Below are 16615 nucleotides of genomic sequence, written 5' to 3'. Positions count from 1 at the left end.
GTGGTCCCAACTTCCAAGACTTCAAACCTCACCATTCAAGAAGGGAGAGTTCAGACAGTTGGGTTGCAATCCAAGTCATCTGAACATGCATCACCAGACGGATTCCGCAGACATCTGAGAACTCCCCAGAATCATTTTAATACTGATGTTCTTGGAAATTTCCATTCCGTCAACAGATTTAAGATTTTTTAAAAGCTGCTTGCATGACATTGTAATTGCTCATGGTCTTGTCAGGCAAAAATTAATATGCATCTCAAAATGTCACATGAAAGGGACAAATTTCACAGTGGTTCTCAGAGTTAATGGGAGTTGTCTAGAAGTCAAGGCATTTCAGGAAGGACTTGACTAGTTGTTAACTCATTCCAATTACACCACTAACTAAAAATCCAAAATTACCATTTGCAAGTCTGGCAGAGAAATACTACATACTCACAACAACAGAAGATGATATTAATGGCTGAAGAAACAAAGCAGCGCAAATTGCCTCCACCTCTTTTCAGTTATACTAATCAAGTAGTTATAGTTGGGTGACAAAGCTAAGCTCCATTGGCAATGCAAAAGGCAAACTAATATACTCGTACTTACCTTGAAGGAACAAGCATGAATAGGCTCTCTTGAAATTTAAAAAGCAATGTCAGAAATATATATTTTTAAAACACTAATAATAATGATTGTACATTTAACTAATGCTAAAGTACTTTAATAGCACAAACAGCTACAAGATTTCCCATACAACAACTACAGATATGTTTATATTATAATGTGACTGTCATAAAGAAATAAAAGAAGAGGGCAGTAAGTAAAATGAACGGCCCAAGACAAAAGAGAAGATTGGTTGGAAGTAAAGTTTATATTGATGCCCCAAAACATCAATTTCCTCTCAAAATCCTATGGACTTGCCCATCACAGAAAGCAGATCGTGGTCACCATATCGTTGGTTACATTATGGCTTGGGAGAAAAAGGCCACATAGAATTGGCTGGTGGCTTTCTGTGTTAAAGGAATCCACATTCTATGGCCAGGATATACTAGTAAAATAACAGTGCTGAAGAAAATGTGTTGATAAATTTATGCAGTTGCTGAAGTGCACACTTTCAGAGCTTGATGTTAGCATTTTAGACCCTTTGGCAATGAGGAACAGGATACAAAGAATTCTTTTGAAGTATCTAAGGACTTGGGCATGCCCAGTGAGATTTCGTTTGAGCAGCAGACTCAGTATACCTCTGTTTTTGAATGACCCCACAGCTCTTTAAGAAATCTAAGCCCAGTGCTTCCTTAGGCATACAGGAGTGGTTGTGCAGTTCTCTGGATCCTAGCCAAGCAATTTGGTGGCAGGAAGAGAAATAGGTCAGTGTGTGTGGCAGGAGGAGTGTGTCAGAAGGTAAACATGCTCAGAGATACACATCAGAGACTACTGTGGCTGCACTTATGACCCATTCAAATTGATTAATGAGGTTTTAGTACCTCACTGTGTGCTAACACGGGGAAGGACTGCGGCTCTGTGGCGCAGCTAACATTTTGCATGTCGAAGGGCCCAGGTTCAATCTCTGGCATCTCCAGGAAGGGCTGGGAAAAGACCCTCACTGAAAACCCTGGGGAGCTTCAGTAAGTCAAGACAATGCTGAGCTAGGTGACCCAGAAGACTAACTCAGCAGAAGATAGCTTTCATACGTTCCTCCACCAATTCAAGTTCAGTGGATGGTGCAATACTCTACTGAAAACCACAGTTTGCAAACCCTATTAAAAGTATGCTTTCCAACTCCTGGTATTAACTATAGTTAACAAAAACAGCAATGTTGTGACATAATCCTACCCAACATTAGCTCCAAGGACACAAGAAAGGAGGTAATGGCAATGTGAAAAGGAAGTAGCAAGAACAGGAAAGAGAAATACACAAGTTTGCAGGGTAATTAAAAAAAATGCAGAATACAAAGACATAAGGGGCAGCAACTTTGTGCAAGCCAAGAAAATCTGGTCAATATCAGTACCTGGATAAGAGACTTGCTGCCTTGTGTCCCATAATATAAGAAATACATGTACTCTATGCAGGAAAATCAAATAACCGTGGTATGGGGATCAGGCAATCTCACACCTGCGCCATGGCTCTGAAGGAGGCTTCAGCTTGAAAGCTGCTGCTTTTGGGGAGACTCCACATTTGCGATAAATCTCACAGCCACAACGCCTACAAGACTGTTGCTGTGGCATTCCCTCTTTCAAAGCTAGCGAGTGAAAGTCAGTCAGTCAGTCTTAGGAATGCAAATTCTCCAAATAGTCAGATTCCTTCCCACATTTGCACATACATGCACAGAATGATAAACAGGCCCTTCCCGCTGCAGCAACGCCTACAGCAACCAAAGAGAAGTAGCACGGCAGGCCAGTTGTGCTGGTCCTCTAATGCTGGGTAAGAACCACTACAGTAATAATTCCAGAACTCCGTGTCAGGGCATGTGTGTGCGTGTGTGTGTGTGCTGTTTAAACTAATTAAATAATTAAAGGGTCCCATGGGACAAAGTAACCCACATACAGAAGAGGCTCTCCTCTGTTAACCTATGATTCCCTTCCCTTTCTTCCTTCCAGTCTAGAGGCCCACCCAAAAATACATGTATTAAAGGAAGTGGGGCGGGGGATGGTAAGTACTGCAGGTGCCATAACATGTCATGTACATTTCAGGTAGTGGCAGCAATGCGCAGGTGCTCACTGAACCAAACCAGTGTCTCCTGCACATTGCCGTTGCAACTTGAAATGCCTCCAACAGCATGGGAGGGACCGTTCACATGGCATGTTGTGGCACCTGCAGTACTTACTATTTCCCCTCCCCCCAGCTACGCTACTGATTGGAGGGCAAGTGCTGCTATTTCAGCCCTGCATTTCAGCCCTGAGTGTTGTGGAGAGTGAACTGAAGGTGCTTAGATCAAATCACTGTATAAAAAGGAACGTATCCTCATTGTACCAAAACAAGGCCAAAAAAGTGACAATTCTTCTTTTTCTGATTGGGATTTATTTCAGCATAAAGCCCTCAAGGCAACTAAGAGGAAAGAAACTTCCCTAACTAAGCAAAACACAAAATCCAAAATGACATCACCACAAAAACAATGAAAACAGAAACATCAAATAGAGAAAAAAGAAAGAAAAAGACAGACAAGTTATGAATGGGATAATAAAGGATAATAAAAGATAAAAGAGCAGTAATACAACAAATGATCTCAGAACAAAAGATATCAAGGACAAACTTTTCCATTCAGTACCAAGTTAAAAGGGAAGGTGCCTGGTAACTATACTTAAGGATAAAGCTCCACAATTTGGATGCCACCATCTCTTACAAAATCATTATCCTCATTTATTGTGTCACATCAGCATTACAGAATAGCATAGGCAGGTCCCCACTTACAAGGAATTTACAATCTAAGGGTGCAATCCTAACCCCTTATGTCAGTGCTTTCTAGTGGAAATGGAACATCCTGCAGTTGGGTGTCACTCATGGAGGCTTCCTCAAAGTAAGGGAATGTTTGTTCCCTTACCTCAGAGCTGCATTGCCCTTATGACAGTACTGGAAAGCACTGACATAAGGGGTTAGGATTGTGCCCTAAGACAGATAATGGGCAGATAGAGGGACATACTTGAACCTTTGTTGCAAGCAGGAATGGAGATTAAGAGAATCAGCCCAAGGCTGGACCATATGTAAATGTTGGGTTTAGAGGACGAATTTGAAAAAAAGGCCAAAGGTACCATCACAGATGCATGTCACAAGAAGGGAGCATCATAGAGGGCTGCCCAGATGAATGGGAAGTCATCTGAGACAGTGTTTCTCAATAGTTGTCCCCTGCATGAACCACTTCACATGGTCCACCCATTAAAAGTCCTGTTGGCAATCTTCAGTCTCGAAAGACGATGGTATCGCGCTCTGAATGGTCGTTCTGGAACAGCGTCTAGTGTGGCTGAAAAGGCCAATTCGGGAGTGACAATCCCTTCCACACTGGGAACAAGTGCAGTCTGTCCCTGGTCTGTCTCCCTGGCTATGGGCCTTCCTTCTTTGCCTCTTTGCCTCAATCTGTTGGCCAAGTGTCTCTTCAAACTGGGAAAGGCCATGCTGCACAGCCTGCCTCCAAGCAGGCCACTCAGAGGCCAGGGTTTCCCACTTGTTGAGGTCCACTCCTAAGGCCTTCAGATCCCTCTTGCAGATGTCCTTGTATCACAGCTGTGATCTACCTGTAGGGCGCTTTCCTTGCACGAGTTCTCCATAGAGGAGATCCTTTGGGATCCCGCCATCACTCATTCTCACGACATGACCGAGCCAACGGAGGCATCTCTTTCAGCAGTGCATACATGCTAGGGATTCCAGCACGTTCCAGGACTGTGTTGTTTGGAACTTTGTCCTGCCAGTTGATGCCGAGAATGCATTGGAGGCAGCGCATGTGGAAAGCGTTCAGTTTCCCAGCAGAAGTAACTGGTGATGATGTAATCACCAGTTACTTCTGGATTCGGAGGCCAGACATCTTCCAAACAAACACCAGTAACCAGCTCAGAGCACACAGGAGGGCTTTTTCAAGTGTCTGAAACTCTGCCCGCTAAGCCAAATCTCCTACTGCTGCTTGTTGCACAGAATTGCTGGTCTCACAGCCAGGCAGCAGGAGTCTGAGGGTCCTGCGTGTACCACCAGACACCACCTTAAGTACCAATGATTAAGAAATGCTGACCTAGAACCTTTTCTCAGCAGAGAAAAGGGTGGCACACCTGAAGAAACAGAGGTCACAGATGAGGATGCACTGAGAAACAAAGGCCAAAAGAAATAGCACAGCCATGGATAGCTTTATGGGAACCAGTCACATGCAGTTTTAATGCACTATGGCTCAGTTCAGATATTCACCAGAAATGAGCCTCAGGCTTGAACACTCTTTCCTTCACTTTCACAGACAACTTCACTTCACTAGTGATAATCATCGTTTTCCCACCAACAGTTCCAATTCCAGTTTGGAGAACATGCAATAACTGTAGTTTACCTATCAGAGACTATACCCAGCAGCAGGCCCACGCTGGCTGGGCCAACCCCTGAACTGTTAGCACTGGTGACAGTCATAGCATTCACTGTGCCACCACTGAGGGTGGGCAATTGTGCACTGAGGGTTTAGTGCAGGGCTTTCCACCAGGCTCTCCCCCCTCCAAGCAACCCACCACTGGCACCAGTCACATCAAACTATGGCAGGCACTGAACGACAAGTGAAATCACATGTGAGAGTCAATCTATCTGGAAAAGACAGTTTACTTATGTTAGTAATGGGACAAATGATGACAGTATTTTCCTAAGAAAGATAGTATTGAGAGAAGGGATAGAAGGAGCAAAAACTAGTGAAATTTACTAGTATAATAAGCCTTAGAGACTACACACTTCTTTGATTGCATGAGACTAACACATTCTTCCGATTTTGCTCATCCCAGAGTCTTAGTTTAATAAGCCACACTCACATGAAGTCCAGGACAACGTTTTTCTCCCCATGCATGCATCTCGGTTCTGTGATAAGACCTAATCTAAGAAACTTGAAGAATGTAAAGCATTTTCCCTTTGTAAGAAACTCACATAGACAAACATAGAGCTAAAATGATTGCCGCTGACCTTGCTTTCTTGTGGTTGAGATAGGGTCATCGCAGGTTAGAGCCCACCATCCATTGGATAAGCCCAGGAATGTCTAAGGGGAGATTGTGCTATACGAAAACAAAATGCCTTTCATATTTCTACAGATACCCTCCTCCCCTCCCAAATTCTAAAGACAAAAAAGCAGCCATACAGGCTGGGCTCCCAAGTAAGCCCAGGCTGGCCTGGTTTCAAGCAGGAAAAAAGATTTATCTTATTTTGCAAGCTAATCACCAAGAACAAAGGATAAAGAAATTCTATAAACACCAAGAGGAGCTCACAGTCATGCCATGCATGAATTGCTTCTCTAAGACCCTGCCCCATATGACCGTGGATGCAAGTTGCTATCAGAAGGGCTTTAACCATTTTTTGCACAAGCCCAACCTCTCACTGATGGATGAAGCAGTGCGGTACATATTTTTTCCCTTGCAATTTCACAAGTAGTTCCTCATTCTCACAGCACTAATCTTTGCAGCTGGGAAAATATGAACACTTGGAAAATGACTATTAGATCACCTTAGTCTTTCCATGCCCGATCTCGTCTGATCTCAGAAGCTAAGCAGGGTCAGGCCTGGTTAGTATTTGGATGGGAGACCGCCTGGGAATACCAGGTGCTGTAGGCTTATACCATAGTCTTTCGAGACTGAAGGTTGCCAACCAACCTCTACAACGATATTCAGGGCAACTCAAAGTAAGAACAAGGAGATTGTAGTTCAAAAGAAAAGAAAACAAAACCACAACACACCTAAAAGCCAATACCACTGTTCAATCTAGTGTACACCACCAACATGGAAAGGCAGCTTGAGGCATATCCATTGGTATATAAGAGGGCTGTGCCTCAATACAAGCACTGGTTTATGGGGGAGGGGGGAGTAGGCTGGGACAGGCATGCAGAACAGGCATTATTTTACACATTTCTATAGTGCCCTTCCTCCAAGAAGCTCAGGGTAGTTTATATAGCTGCTCCCCTCCTTTTGTCCTCACAAAAGGAGATAGGTGAGGCTGAGAGAGAATGACCGGCCCAAGGTCACCCAAGAAGCTACTTGGCTGAGCAGGGATTTGAACTTGGCTCTTCCAGGTTCAAGTTCAACTCTCGAACCACTACTCCATCTTGAATTTCCCTGTCACTTCCACTCTTACGACCTTACTTCTTCCCTGTTTATGTGGGTCTAGTTGCAACAGCAGGAGCAAGGGAGCAACAGGCTGTTCTACAGCCCTCCCCTTTCCTATCACAACATTCCTAGTGAGGATCCCAAACCTACTTTTAATAAAAACAGTAAAGTACCATGAATCACACTGAGTGAACAAACAAAAACAAAATTAGTGTTGGGATTTTGAAAGTATACTCCTGGTTAAGCCCCCATTGTTGTTCTGAAAGCCAGGTTCAGTGCTCAACAATCTAAACCAGGAGTGTGAAACTCATTTCATATGGAGGGCCACATAGTATTCATGATGCCTGCTGAGAGCTGAAAGTCATGTCATTAGGCAAGAAGTGATGTCATTAAACAGGTCATAACCAAAAATAAACACTTTTTCTCACTTAGGAACTAATTAGCTGCAAATGACAAAACAGAAAATCTTCTCTATACAAATCTTGATCATATTTCAAGATATGGGAGAGCCCAATTTTCATGTGGGTTGCCCTTTCAGCAGTAACACCTCAGCGCTACTTAGCAGCTGAAAGCCTGAGGGCCACATAAAAAGCTTCCCCGGGCCTTATGTTTGACACCCCTGATCTAACTATGCCGTTGTGGTTCAGGTTCTTGTGAGACCCTTCCTCGTATCTTACTAAACTGTTATTGTTGCTCTGATTTATGGAGCCACTACTTATACCCTTTTTTAAAGTCATTTAACGGATCTGAAACTGACATGGTTAGACAGTTACTAACCGGCAAGAATGAGATTTTAACAACCAACATGGCAGAGCAGTTTTATTTATGTAAATGTATTCTTAATTCTTACATAAATGTATTTATGTAAGAATTATCTAAAGAAGTTGAGTCTAACTAATGTACACAGCTATTTTGCTGTCTAACACCCTGGTTTTATTGTTTATTCCAATAAAGGTTGTTCTGAGCTTGTAACGAAAAAAAAATTAAAATGTTATGTATTACCTGACTTACCTTCTCTCCTTTCAAACTCATTGCATTTCACATGTCACTCCTGACCTCCCCTTTTATTCATTTTCATGAAAGAGTCACACCATGTTCATGTGCCTTTGCAAACTTCTCTTTATATTCAAATGTGTTGCAATTGCCCCAGTAAGCAGCACTGTTAGTCTCTTACATGGTTTTGGGGGTGTGGGTTGACGGCACTGATGTCCCTGACACCAGGCTCTGTTTATAACAATGGACCAGTAGGAAACTGGTTTTTGCTAATAACGTTGGTTGGTGGATTTATTTGCAAGGCTGAATTAAACAGAGATCAGAAAAACAAATGGGGCTCTTAAAGAAGTGCAGTTTTAACATATATACTGTAAAATTAATTACAGAAATATTTGGGTTTGGTGTTTTCAAAAGCAGGATTTTAAGGTAGAAACCCCCCATGGTACCACTCCAGGAGCTTACAAGACTTTAAAGATGGTCTTAAGTGCAGAGATAATGAACATTTTAAAGAGAGTGTACTTTCACAAAACAACAGGCAAGGGCTTGTAATTTCGGCAGTTCTGGATCACAGGCACATTCTCAATTTTTGGCAGCTATTGCAGGAGATGCCTACAGGTGCCTACAGTTCTCAAATTTCAAGAACCTCCAGGCCAAGCAGTTGGAAATTACTTCATTCCCCAACTGAGAGCAAGCCAATGGGAGTAACAATCATACCTGGTAAAATCACTTTCCTCCATTTCTCCGCAGTCACAAATCCTTCCACCAACAATCTAACCCTAAATCTGGGCAGTCTCACAGTGCAATCCTTGGCATATCTACTCAGAAATAAGTTCTAGAGTTCAAAGACACTTTCTCCCAGGCATGTGTGCATAGGATTGTAGCTCTATGGCCCAATCCTATCTGGGCCACACAAAGCCCTTCACAGCAGTACAAAAGCCAGATGCCATTACACGCTTCCAGACGACTGCTGCAAATGGCCAGAAGTGTGGTGCGTGTGGCAGTAGTTCCAGGAAGCCCCACCAGTGTAATTAAGTTGGTGGCAGAGAGAAGGAGGTTTGGGCTGTTCCAGGGTGGGGAGGGGGAAGGGCAGGTGGCTAGGAGTGGGCTGGACAGGGGATCTCAGCAGTAAAAGCATATGCAAATCCTATACCCCATTTTTCAGCCTGCCTTGCCCTTTCTTCAAATGTACGTCAGCTACATAGGTAGCATCCGTCTGAGGAGACCCATAGGTGGCCAGAAACCCCAACAAAGGGTAAGCAAAAAATCTTTTAAACTTACCTCTGGTTGGTATTCTAATCATCTCCCCCTCCTCCCCACCAATGAAGGTAGTGGAAGCTCCATCTGCACAGCTGCATCATCCTCAGTGGTGGGAGATAGGATTTGTTTGTTCGTCTCACAACACTTCCACACTTTCTTCTCCAGCAGCTGTTCTCAAATGTTTCAGTCTCTGGAAAACTTTACACACCTAAACAAAGTTTCAGGGCATGCACGCGGAGTCTTGGGGATCCCCACTGCACCGGCACATGCATGGAGTTCTGCGCCACCAAGCAGACGACAGCCACTTAAAGTGTGCTTGTGGAGCCCTTGGGCTCATAGGAGGACATTTTGAGAAATGCTGTCCTTCAACCCAAACTTCATCCCCAGTCACTACAGAGCTCACGGTCTTGGTGATACGTGCTTGCAAGTTTGCACAGCAGGCTCAACACACATCATGTGTTTTGATCATTCGACCAGCCTCTACCTTTGCCTCAGCACCTCTGTAAGCTATGTAATGTCTAGTAAATTTTAGAAATGGAAGGAAATCAGCTATGTGAGGACAAAATATTCCTTTTGGATTAGGTACTAATTTCCCCAGGTAACATGGGTGTTTGGCATACAGAGGAACTGCAAATACAGAATGAAGTTGTCTGGGGCAATTCCACAAATTTTACTCCCAGAGTCAAAATGCACAGTGAACATAATAAGGTGAACTTGAAAGTGGGTTACTCACAGGCGATCTGTCATGAAATTAATCCATGTTCATGAAGTGCCATGAACCAGCAGTTCTATCAATGGTTTGAAATGCATTTGAAAACCATAATAGTGAATAAAGCTGGTTTTTATTAACCATGATATGCACCTGGTTTGTGCAGTTAATGGTGATGTAAACCAGTGGTGGCCAAAGTCATGACCACAGTCCTCCAAAAATGTGGTCCCCATCCAGACCACAGCTTTTAGTTCCACCTCCATGCAACTGTTCTCCTGAATAGATTTGGGCTCTGGGACACTCTGAGCAGTCGCATCTATTGCCTGGCATCCCAGAAGGTTGAGCAACAGGACGTTCAGACAGACGCGACTGCCTGGAGCATCCCAGAGCCCAGATCTACCAGTAGAACAAACCACGCAGGAGCAGAACCAAAAGATCTGCCAAACCCCAGATCTGGCCCCCAGGCCGGAGTTCAACCAGCCCTGATGTAAACCATGGGTACCACAAAGAAGGAAGTTAACTATGAATATACTTGTGCCTTGTACTAAACATATTCTGTTGCCGAGTTTTGCTTGTTTTGCATTGTACCAAAGTGGGGAGATGGTTCTTGAGACTGCCTCCTAATAACCAGACCACTGTTTGTAGGTACAGCATTGGTACTAAGTTGCTGAGGACCCCAAGACAAACTCCTGATGGCAACCCTACCACCACCTTCTGATGACACACTGGGAACTAACACTGCCACCAGCACCAATCCAAGGGCCAACCCAAGCAAGCGGACACTTGGACAGGTCCAATCTGGTCAACCCCAATGTCACTCCTGTGCAAGAAGGTGATGTTATGGGTCAAACTCAATTGACTGTAGCTGTTCATTGGTGCCATGCATGCATACAGCTACATTTCTCTTCTGTTAAAATATTGGGTTTATTTATGCCTGTTATCGATGACTGGTTTAGACACTAGTGTGATGGGCAAAACTGTATGAACAAATCTGTTTCAAGGGAGCCTGTCCCATATTTAAGCAACAACAGTTGAAGCACTGAGCATCTGCTACCAATTAATGGCTAGCTGAGAAAAGCATTGAGGCACATTAACACCAGCTGCTAATTAATTGCTCCCATGAACAATGTTGCACCTAGCCCATTACTGCTACTCTAAGTCATGCTAAATGACTGTGCCTTAGAGCAGCTAGTCATGGAGCCCACCAGCGGACAGGTGACTCTGGATTTAATATTGTGCGGTACTCAGGACCTGGTTAGAGATGTCAATGCTACTGAGCCATTGGGGAAAAGTAACCATGATGCAATCCGTTTCATCATGCATGTTGGGGGAAGAATACCGGGCAAATCTCTCACAAAAACCCGACAAGCGGACTTCCCTCAAATGAGGAGGCTGGTTAGAAGGAGGTTGAAAGGGAAGGTTATCTGGGGAGGGGGGGTGGAAAAGTCGATGAAAGTGTCGACCCAATGTGCGACGGAGGTAAAGAAGGCCAATTCTACGCTGGGGATCATTAGAAAAGGTATTGAGAACAAAGCAACTAACATTATAATGCTGTTGTACAAATCTGTGGTAAGGCCGCACTTGGAGTATTGTGTCCAGTTCTGGTCGCCGCATCTCAAAAAGGATACAGTGGAAATGGAAAAGGTGCAAAAGAAAGCAACTAAGATGATTGCTGGGCTGGGGCACCTTCCTTATGAGGAAAGGCTACGGTGTTTGGGCCTCTTCAGCCTAGAAAAGAGAAGCTTGAGGGGGGCATGATTGAGACATACAAAATTATGCATGGGAAGGATAACGTGGATAGAGAGATGCTCTTTACACTCTCCCTTGCCACAGGATGTGGTGACAGCATCTGGCCTGGATGCCTTTAAAAGGGGATTGGACAAGTTTCTGGAGGAAAAATCCATTACGGGTTACAAGCCATGATGTGTATGTGCGACCTCCTGATTTTAGAAATGGGCTATATCAGATGCAAGGGAGGGCACCAGGATGCAGGTCTCTTGTTATCAGGTGTGCTCCCTGGGGCATTTGGTGGGGCCGCTGTGAGATACAGGAAGCTGGACTAGATGGGCCTATGGCCTGATCCACTGGGGCTGTTCTTATGTTATCACTGAAAAATGACAGAATCAATGCTTTCCTGATTTTCCACCTCTCGTTCAAGAAAAACTCCCTACAGGTTGTGCTAAGGGATTAAGGCGACATACTTGTTAAACAGTCATATTTTCACTTAGCAAGGAGACAGTTAGTGCTGAAGCTGCTATAGTTCTGCACAGTCTTAAGGGTCTGCAACGATAATTAGATGATCCACTAACCCTACTTTGGGGACGGGAAACCCCCAATCAAACTATTTTAAGGAAAAAAAAAAACACTACATAATTAGGCCACAAATAGTGTTGGATTAGCTAGCTTTGGTCTCTTGGCACAAACCAGCCAAGGCACAATTATAGCATGAATATTTCTAAAGTGTTAACTGAAAAGATCATCCTACTTCAGAATTCTCACACCTCCAGTGCTATAAAACAAGTGCTATTGTAGACGGAAAAATTAGCTGCAGTTGTCTTTCAGGGACTCAAACCCTAGTCCTATAAACAACTCTGCAATGAACCTGTGTGGAGCAATTATGGAATCTATGGGTCTGTGCAATGGACAGCAAGCACAACAAATTCCACTGCTCTTTCTCCCAGCTGTACGGAACATCAACTGGACATCGGGACCTACCATGTACTGACACAGTGAGTGGGAAGCCACCTGTTTCCACAGCATCAGTCAGGCTGACTGAGTGGTTACCAAGACCCTAGCACAGTGGCTCTCAAACTGTGGGTCTGTGGCCCACAGCCCAATTTTGCAAAACTGACAGGGCAGATTAGGCTATGTGCACCAAGAGTTAAAATAGCTGCTTTAGGGAGGGGCATGCTGCCCAATCACCATTCTAGCCACAGAGGCTTGAGCAGCAGGGAAAATTGAAACTTTTTTTTAGGTGGGTCCCAATGCTAAAGAACCAGTGCCCTAGCAGATCATCATTATGTTATGTTAATGTTATGTTTCATAAGGCCTGGTACTATGACTCTAACAGGCCTAATTTAAACATTCTAGACCTAAATTCCAGTCTATATAAATGACACACAGACCCAGTTGATGAAAATTAAAAGAGCTCGACAGCAACCCTATGCAGCCATAAAAGGTGAGAAGGGCATGAACAGCCCCAGGTCATTTGAACATTTTAATTGCAGCCAGTCACTCCAACAGAAAAGTGACTTGCCTGTTCCACCAGATGACTGTTTGCAGCAGAAATGTTCAGCTGTGCTTATGTTTCTTTCCCAACCTCGCACATGGCTTTCTAAAAGAGACAGTGGCCCTCAGTTATGATGCAGATAACTGCCATATTTTATCACTAAAGCACTATGTACCAATATTTCCTCAAAGCACAGCACGCACAAACCACCTCAAAATAAAACAGACCCCTCCCCATGCAATGGCAGCTTCCATAGAGATAGAGTCTTTCATCATTGTCCACACTGCAAACAAAACAATGTAAAACACAGCACCCCCTGGAAAATTCGACTTCCCCCATTAGCTACATACTACTTGTGGGGAAAAGTGGGGGAGGGAATGAAATTTTTCAACCAGGCCAGCCTGTTGTCATACTGTCCCTCTTGTGATACCATTCATGTTTTATTTTACAGTTTCACTATTGTTCTAAGCTATTTGTTGGGATGGATATGTACAAAGTATTAAGCATTGATTCTTTTACACACAATGTGAAGCAGAACCAGTTCATCATCTGTAAATTTAGAAATATTTCAACAACTCTTGTCTCTTGTGGATGCTTCCTCAAGGTAAGGGGCTTACCTTAGGGTTACAGTGGCTCTGGAAAGCTGGATAGGATTGATAGGTCAGGATGGAGCCCAAAAAGTGTGGAGCCTCTTTATCTGCAGAGGTTCTCTTCCTGGATCCCCCTGCGGATACTGAAAATCGCGGACAACAAAATCCATGATTTTCAGAGCCTACCTTTGCTCTGGATATGATCGGTTGCAACCTGAGCCATTTGGACCTCAGAAAAGCCACACACCACGTCGCACGGTCTCGCCAATGTTCAGAATGGCCCCTGGAGTAATTTTCGGGCTACTTCCAGTTTTACAGGACGTTGCCCGAAAACTGATCCGGGTGGCTTTCTGAGCCTCTGAGAGGTTGCATGCCACCTTACATGGCCTCTCCGAGGTTCAGAATGCTTCCCAGATGTGAACGAAACAAGATTCCAGTCGTGTCTGGGAGGACTGCAAGGGGGAGAGCAATCCAAGGGTTCAGCATTCACGGAAGCCAAATCCACAGGTGCCCTAAACCGTGGATAAAGTACAGGTCCTACCTGTACTTATTTTTCTGCATGGGTAGCAAATCAATCAAGAAAATATGCTGCATATTTACAATAGAGTCAAAATGAACATATTGTAAAATTATCACAACTATTCGTTCAACAAAGGTAACGACTCAGGTACTGAAAGTGGCGGCTATGTGGCAACAAAAATGGCAATCAAAGATCAATATAAGTCCTTGTAGGAACAAAATAGTTGACAGACAGCCAAATTCCATATACAACTTCAGCGTTCTATAACAAATATCAACATATGGAGTACATTTCAAAAAATATAACCATCATTCTTCAACTTTCCAGTGTTCAGACAATTGGATCACTCCATAGAAGTTCAAGAAAATCATCTTCTGTGCTTAATAAAGCTTTCAGACCATGATAGCACAGTGCCCAGTTTCCTCAAGCTACTGACTGAAAACCTTGATAGCCACACTCCAAAAACTGCCAGCTGAGTGTGTCGTCCTCAACTTTTGTACCAGACCCCAACGTATGAATTTACACAATCCAAACTCCAGCATTGTGTGCACAAACAGAAAACAGCACTACAGACTGGTGCTGGAAGAGGAAAGAGCTCTGCAGAAGTCAACCCAACAAGGTAGGCACCTTACTGGATGGGAAGACCAAGAAATTTCTGGCTGGACTCATCACATCAATTGTACACAGCCAGTCTGACCTAAGGAACAGGTTGCTGCCTCATCCCAAATATGACCATGAGCCAAATCTAGAGCACAAATCTGGCCAGCACCACATACATCCACTAAATCCTCAAACTACTACTGAGGCGCCCCTCTATGCCACTTTCTTCTCATCCTAAACATGTGTGACTTGACTGCAATTCAGGTCCAGTTCCTCAATTTTACTTTTGCATAATGACTGGCCATAAATAAATAGTTTATAAACAATAATCCTCTCAGCTTATTAGGAGGTCAGTAAACTTGCAATTATTTGAATAAAGCTATTGGTGAACTCTATTAAACTTACTTTCAAGCGAACATGTTGAGGATCTGGCTGCTAAAGGAAGGCTGCAGCATTTAACCAATTTATTGGTCAAGTTCATAAATTTTTATAAATAAAAAAAGTTTCACTAAAACTGCATTTTGTGAGAAGGAATACCTCCTCCAAAATGATAACTCCTACAAGTAGTTTTTATAAGTAGGCGTTTCAAGAGCTTTAACTTTAAAAAAATAGTGTGACCCCAATTAATCAGGTGACAGGCCTACTTAAAACCCAGTTAAGCCAGCTATCTCATACACATTCTCCTGGGTGTAAGCCCCACCGAACACAGTGGGACTTACTTCTGAGTAGACATGCCTAGGCTTGTGCTGTAAGAGTGCTGTAAGAGTATGTAATTTGGCTGCTCCCCTCTTTCACCACCACAAATTATTATCAGGAGCACACTTTGAACTGCCTTCATCAGTAAGTCATATTGGCTAGGCTCTACATATGTGACATGGATTCATGCTCATTCATGCTCCTCAAGGTTAAGAAAAACAGAGCTTGCCTGGTATCCATAAAATACAGAAGAAACCTACAAAACACACTCAGACCCCATCACCCCACCAGCCGCATCCATAGCTAAAAACTAAGAAATAAACTGTGATATATACATATAATGCTTAGAACACGGGTTTGGTTGTGGGTGACCACAAACATCCTTGGTCAAGGCACCACTCTGCAACTTAAATACCTCACTGCAGTTCATTCACACATGCCTGGCCATCACCCAATGACAACATCAAGGAACTACATGTATGTGTGAACAGACCAATACAAGGTCAACAACAAGATGAAGTATTCATATAGCCTTAAAATCCAGCACTTTTCAACCAAGGGCCCAATCCTATCCAATTTTCCAGCAGCCCCAAAGTAAGGGAACAAATGTTCCCATACCTTGAGAAGGCCTATATGACTACCCCCCCCCCCCACTGCAGGATGCAGCGCATGCCCCAGTGGTATAGCCCTGGAAAACTGGATAGGATTGGGCCCTAAGTCAGTTCACACATTCAAAGCTAGTTGAGCAGAGAAATCAAGGCCTTTGAACCGCTGTGACTAAAATAATAATAATAATAAAGTAAGGGCAGGGCAAATGCAAAAAAAAAATCCTTTTTCATAATCTTGCCGCATCTAAGCAGAATCCAGTGGGTTGTACCAGGTAGTATCATCAAAAGGGTTTAGCACCAAACCATCTCACATATCCACTGGGAATTAAAGGATGATGGAGATACCACAAATTGTGGTAAACACTTTGGCAACCAATGAGGACAAACAACAAAGGAGGGCTGTTGTGTTCATACCCTGCTTTTTTGCGGGGGAGGAGGACTCCTTCTTCTGAGCTCCAAACACATACACCAGGTTAGAACTTGTAAAATCCAAGGCAAGAAAGAGCTCAACAGGATGATGTGTGTGTGTTTTTAAAGTCTTTATACCACGAACACCTTCCACTGTACACATTTCACAGCAATAAAGCCATTAAAGGAAGGGGGAAAAATACATTTAAGCAACACTTTTCCAAAATGATACCTTCCCTTCATTACCTGCACCTTTCATTATGCGCAT

General features: G+C 43.6%; 1 protein-coding gene across 2 annotated transcripts in view; it reads right to left on the bottom strand.

Moving 5' to 3' along the window:
* Positions 1 to 16615, bottom strand: part of PTPN14 (protein tyrosine phosphatase non-receptor type 14) — a 133515-nt gene that overhangs the window by 115097 nt on the left and 1803 nt on the right. The gene's annotated exons all lie outside the window — the stretch shown is intronic.

Source organism: Tiliqua scincoides, chromosome 1, assembly GCF_035046505.1.
Source record: "Tiliqua scincoides isolate rTilSci1 chromosome 1, rTilSci1.hap2, whole genome shotgun sequence".
Classification (NCBI taxonomy): Eukaryota; Metazoa; Chordata; class Lepidosauria; order Squamata; family Scincidae; genus Tiliqua; species Tiliqua scincoides.
The sequence above is the reverse complement of the archived record's forward strand: the minus strand, read 5'-3'. Positions and strand labels throughout refer to the sequence as shown.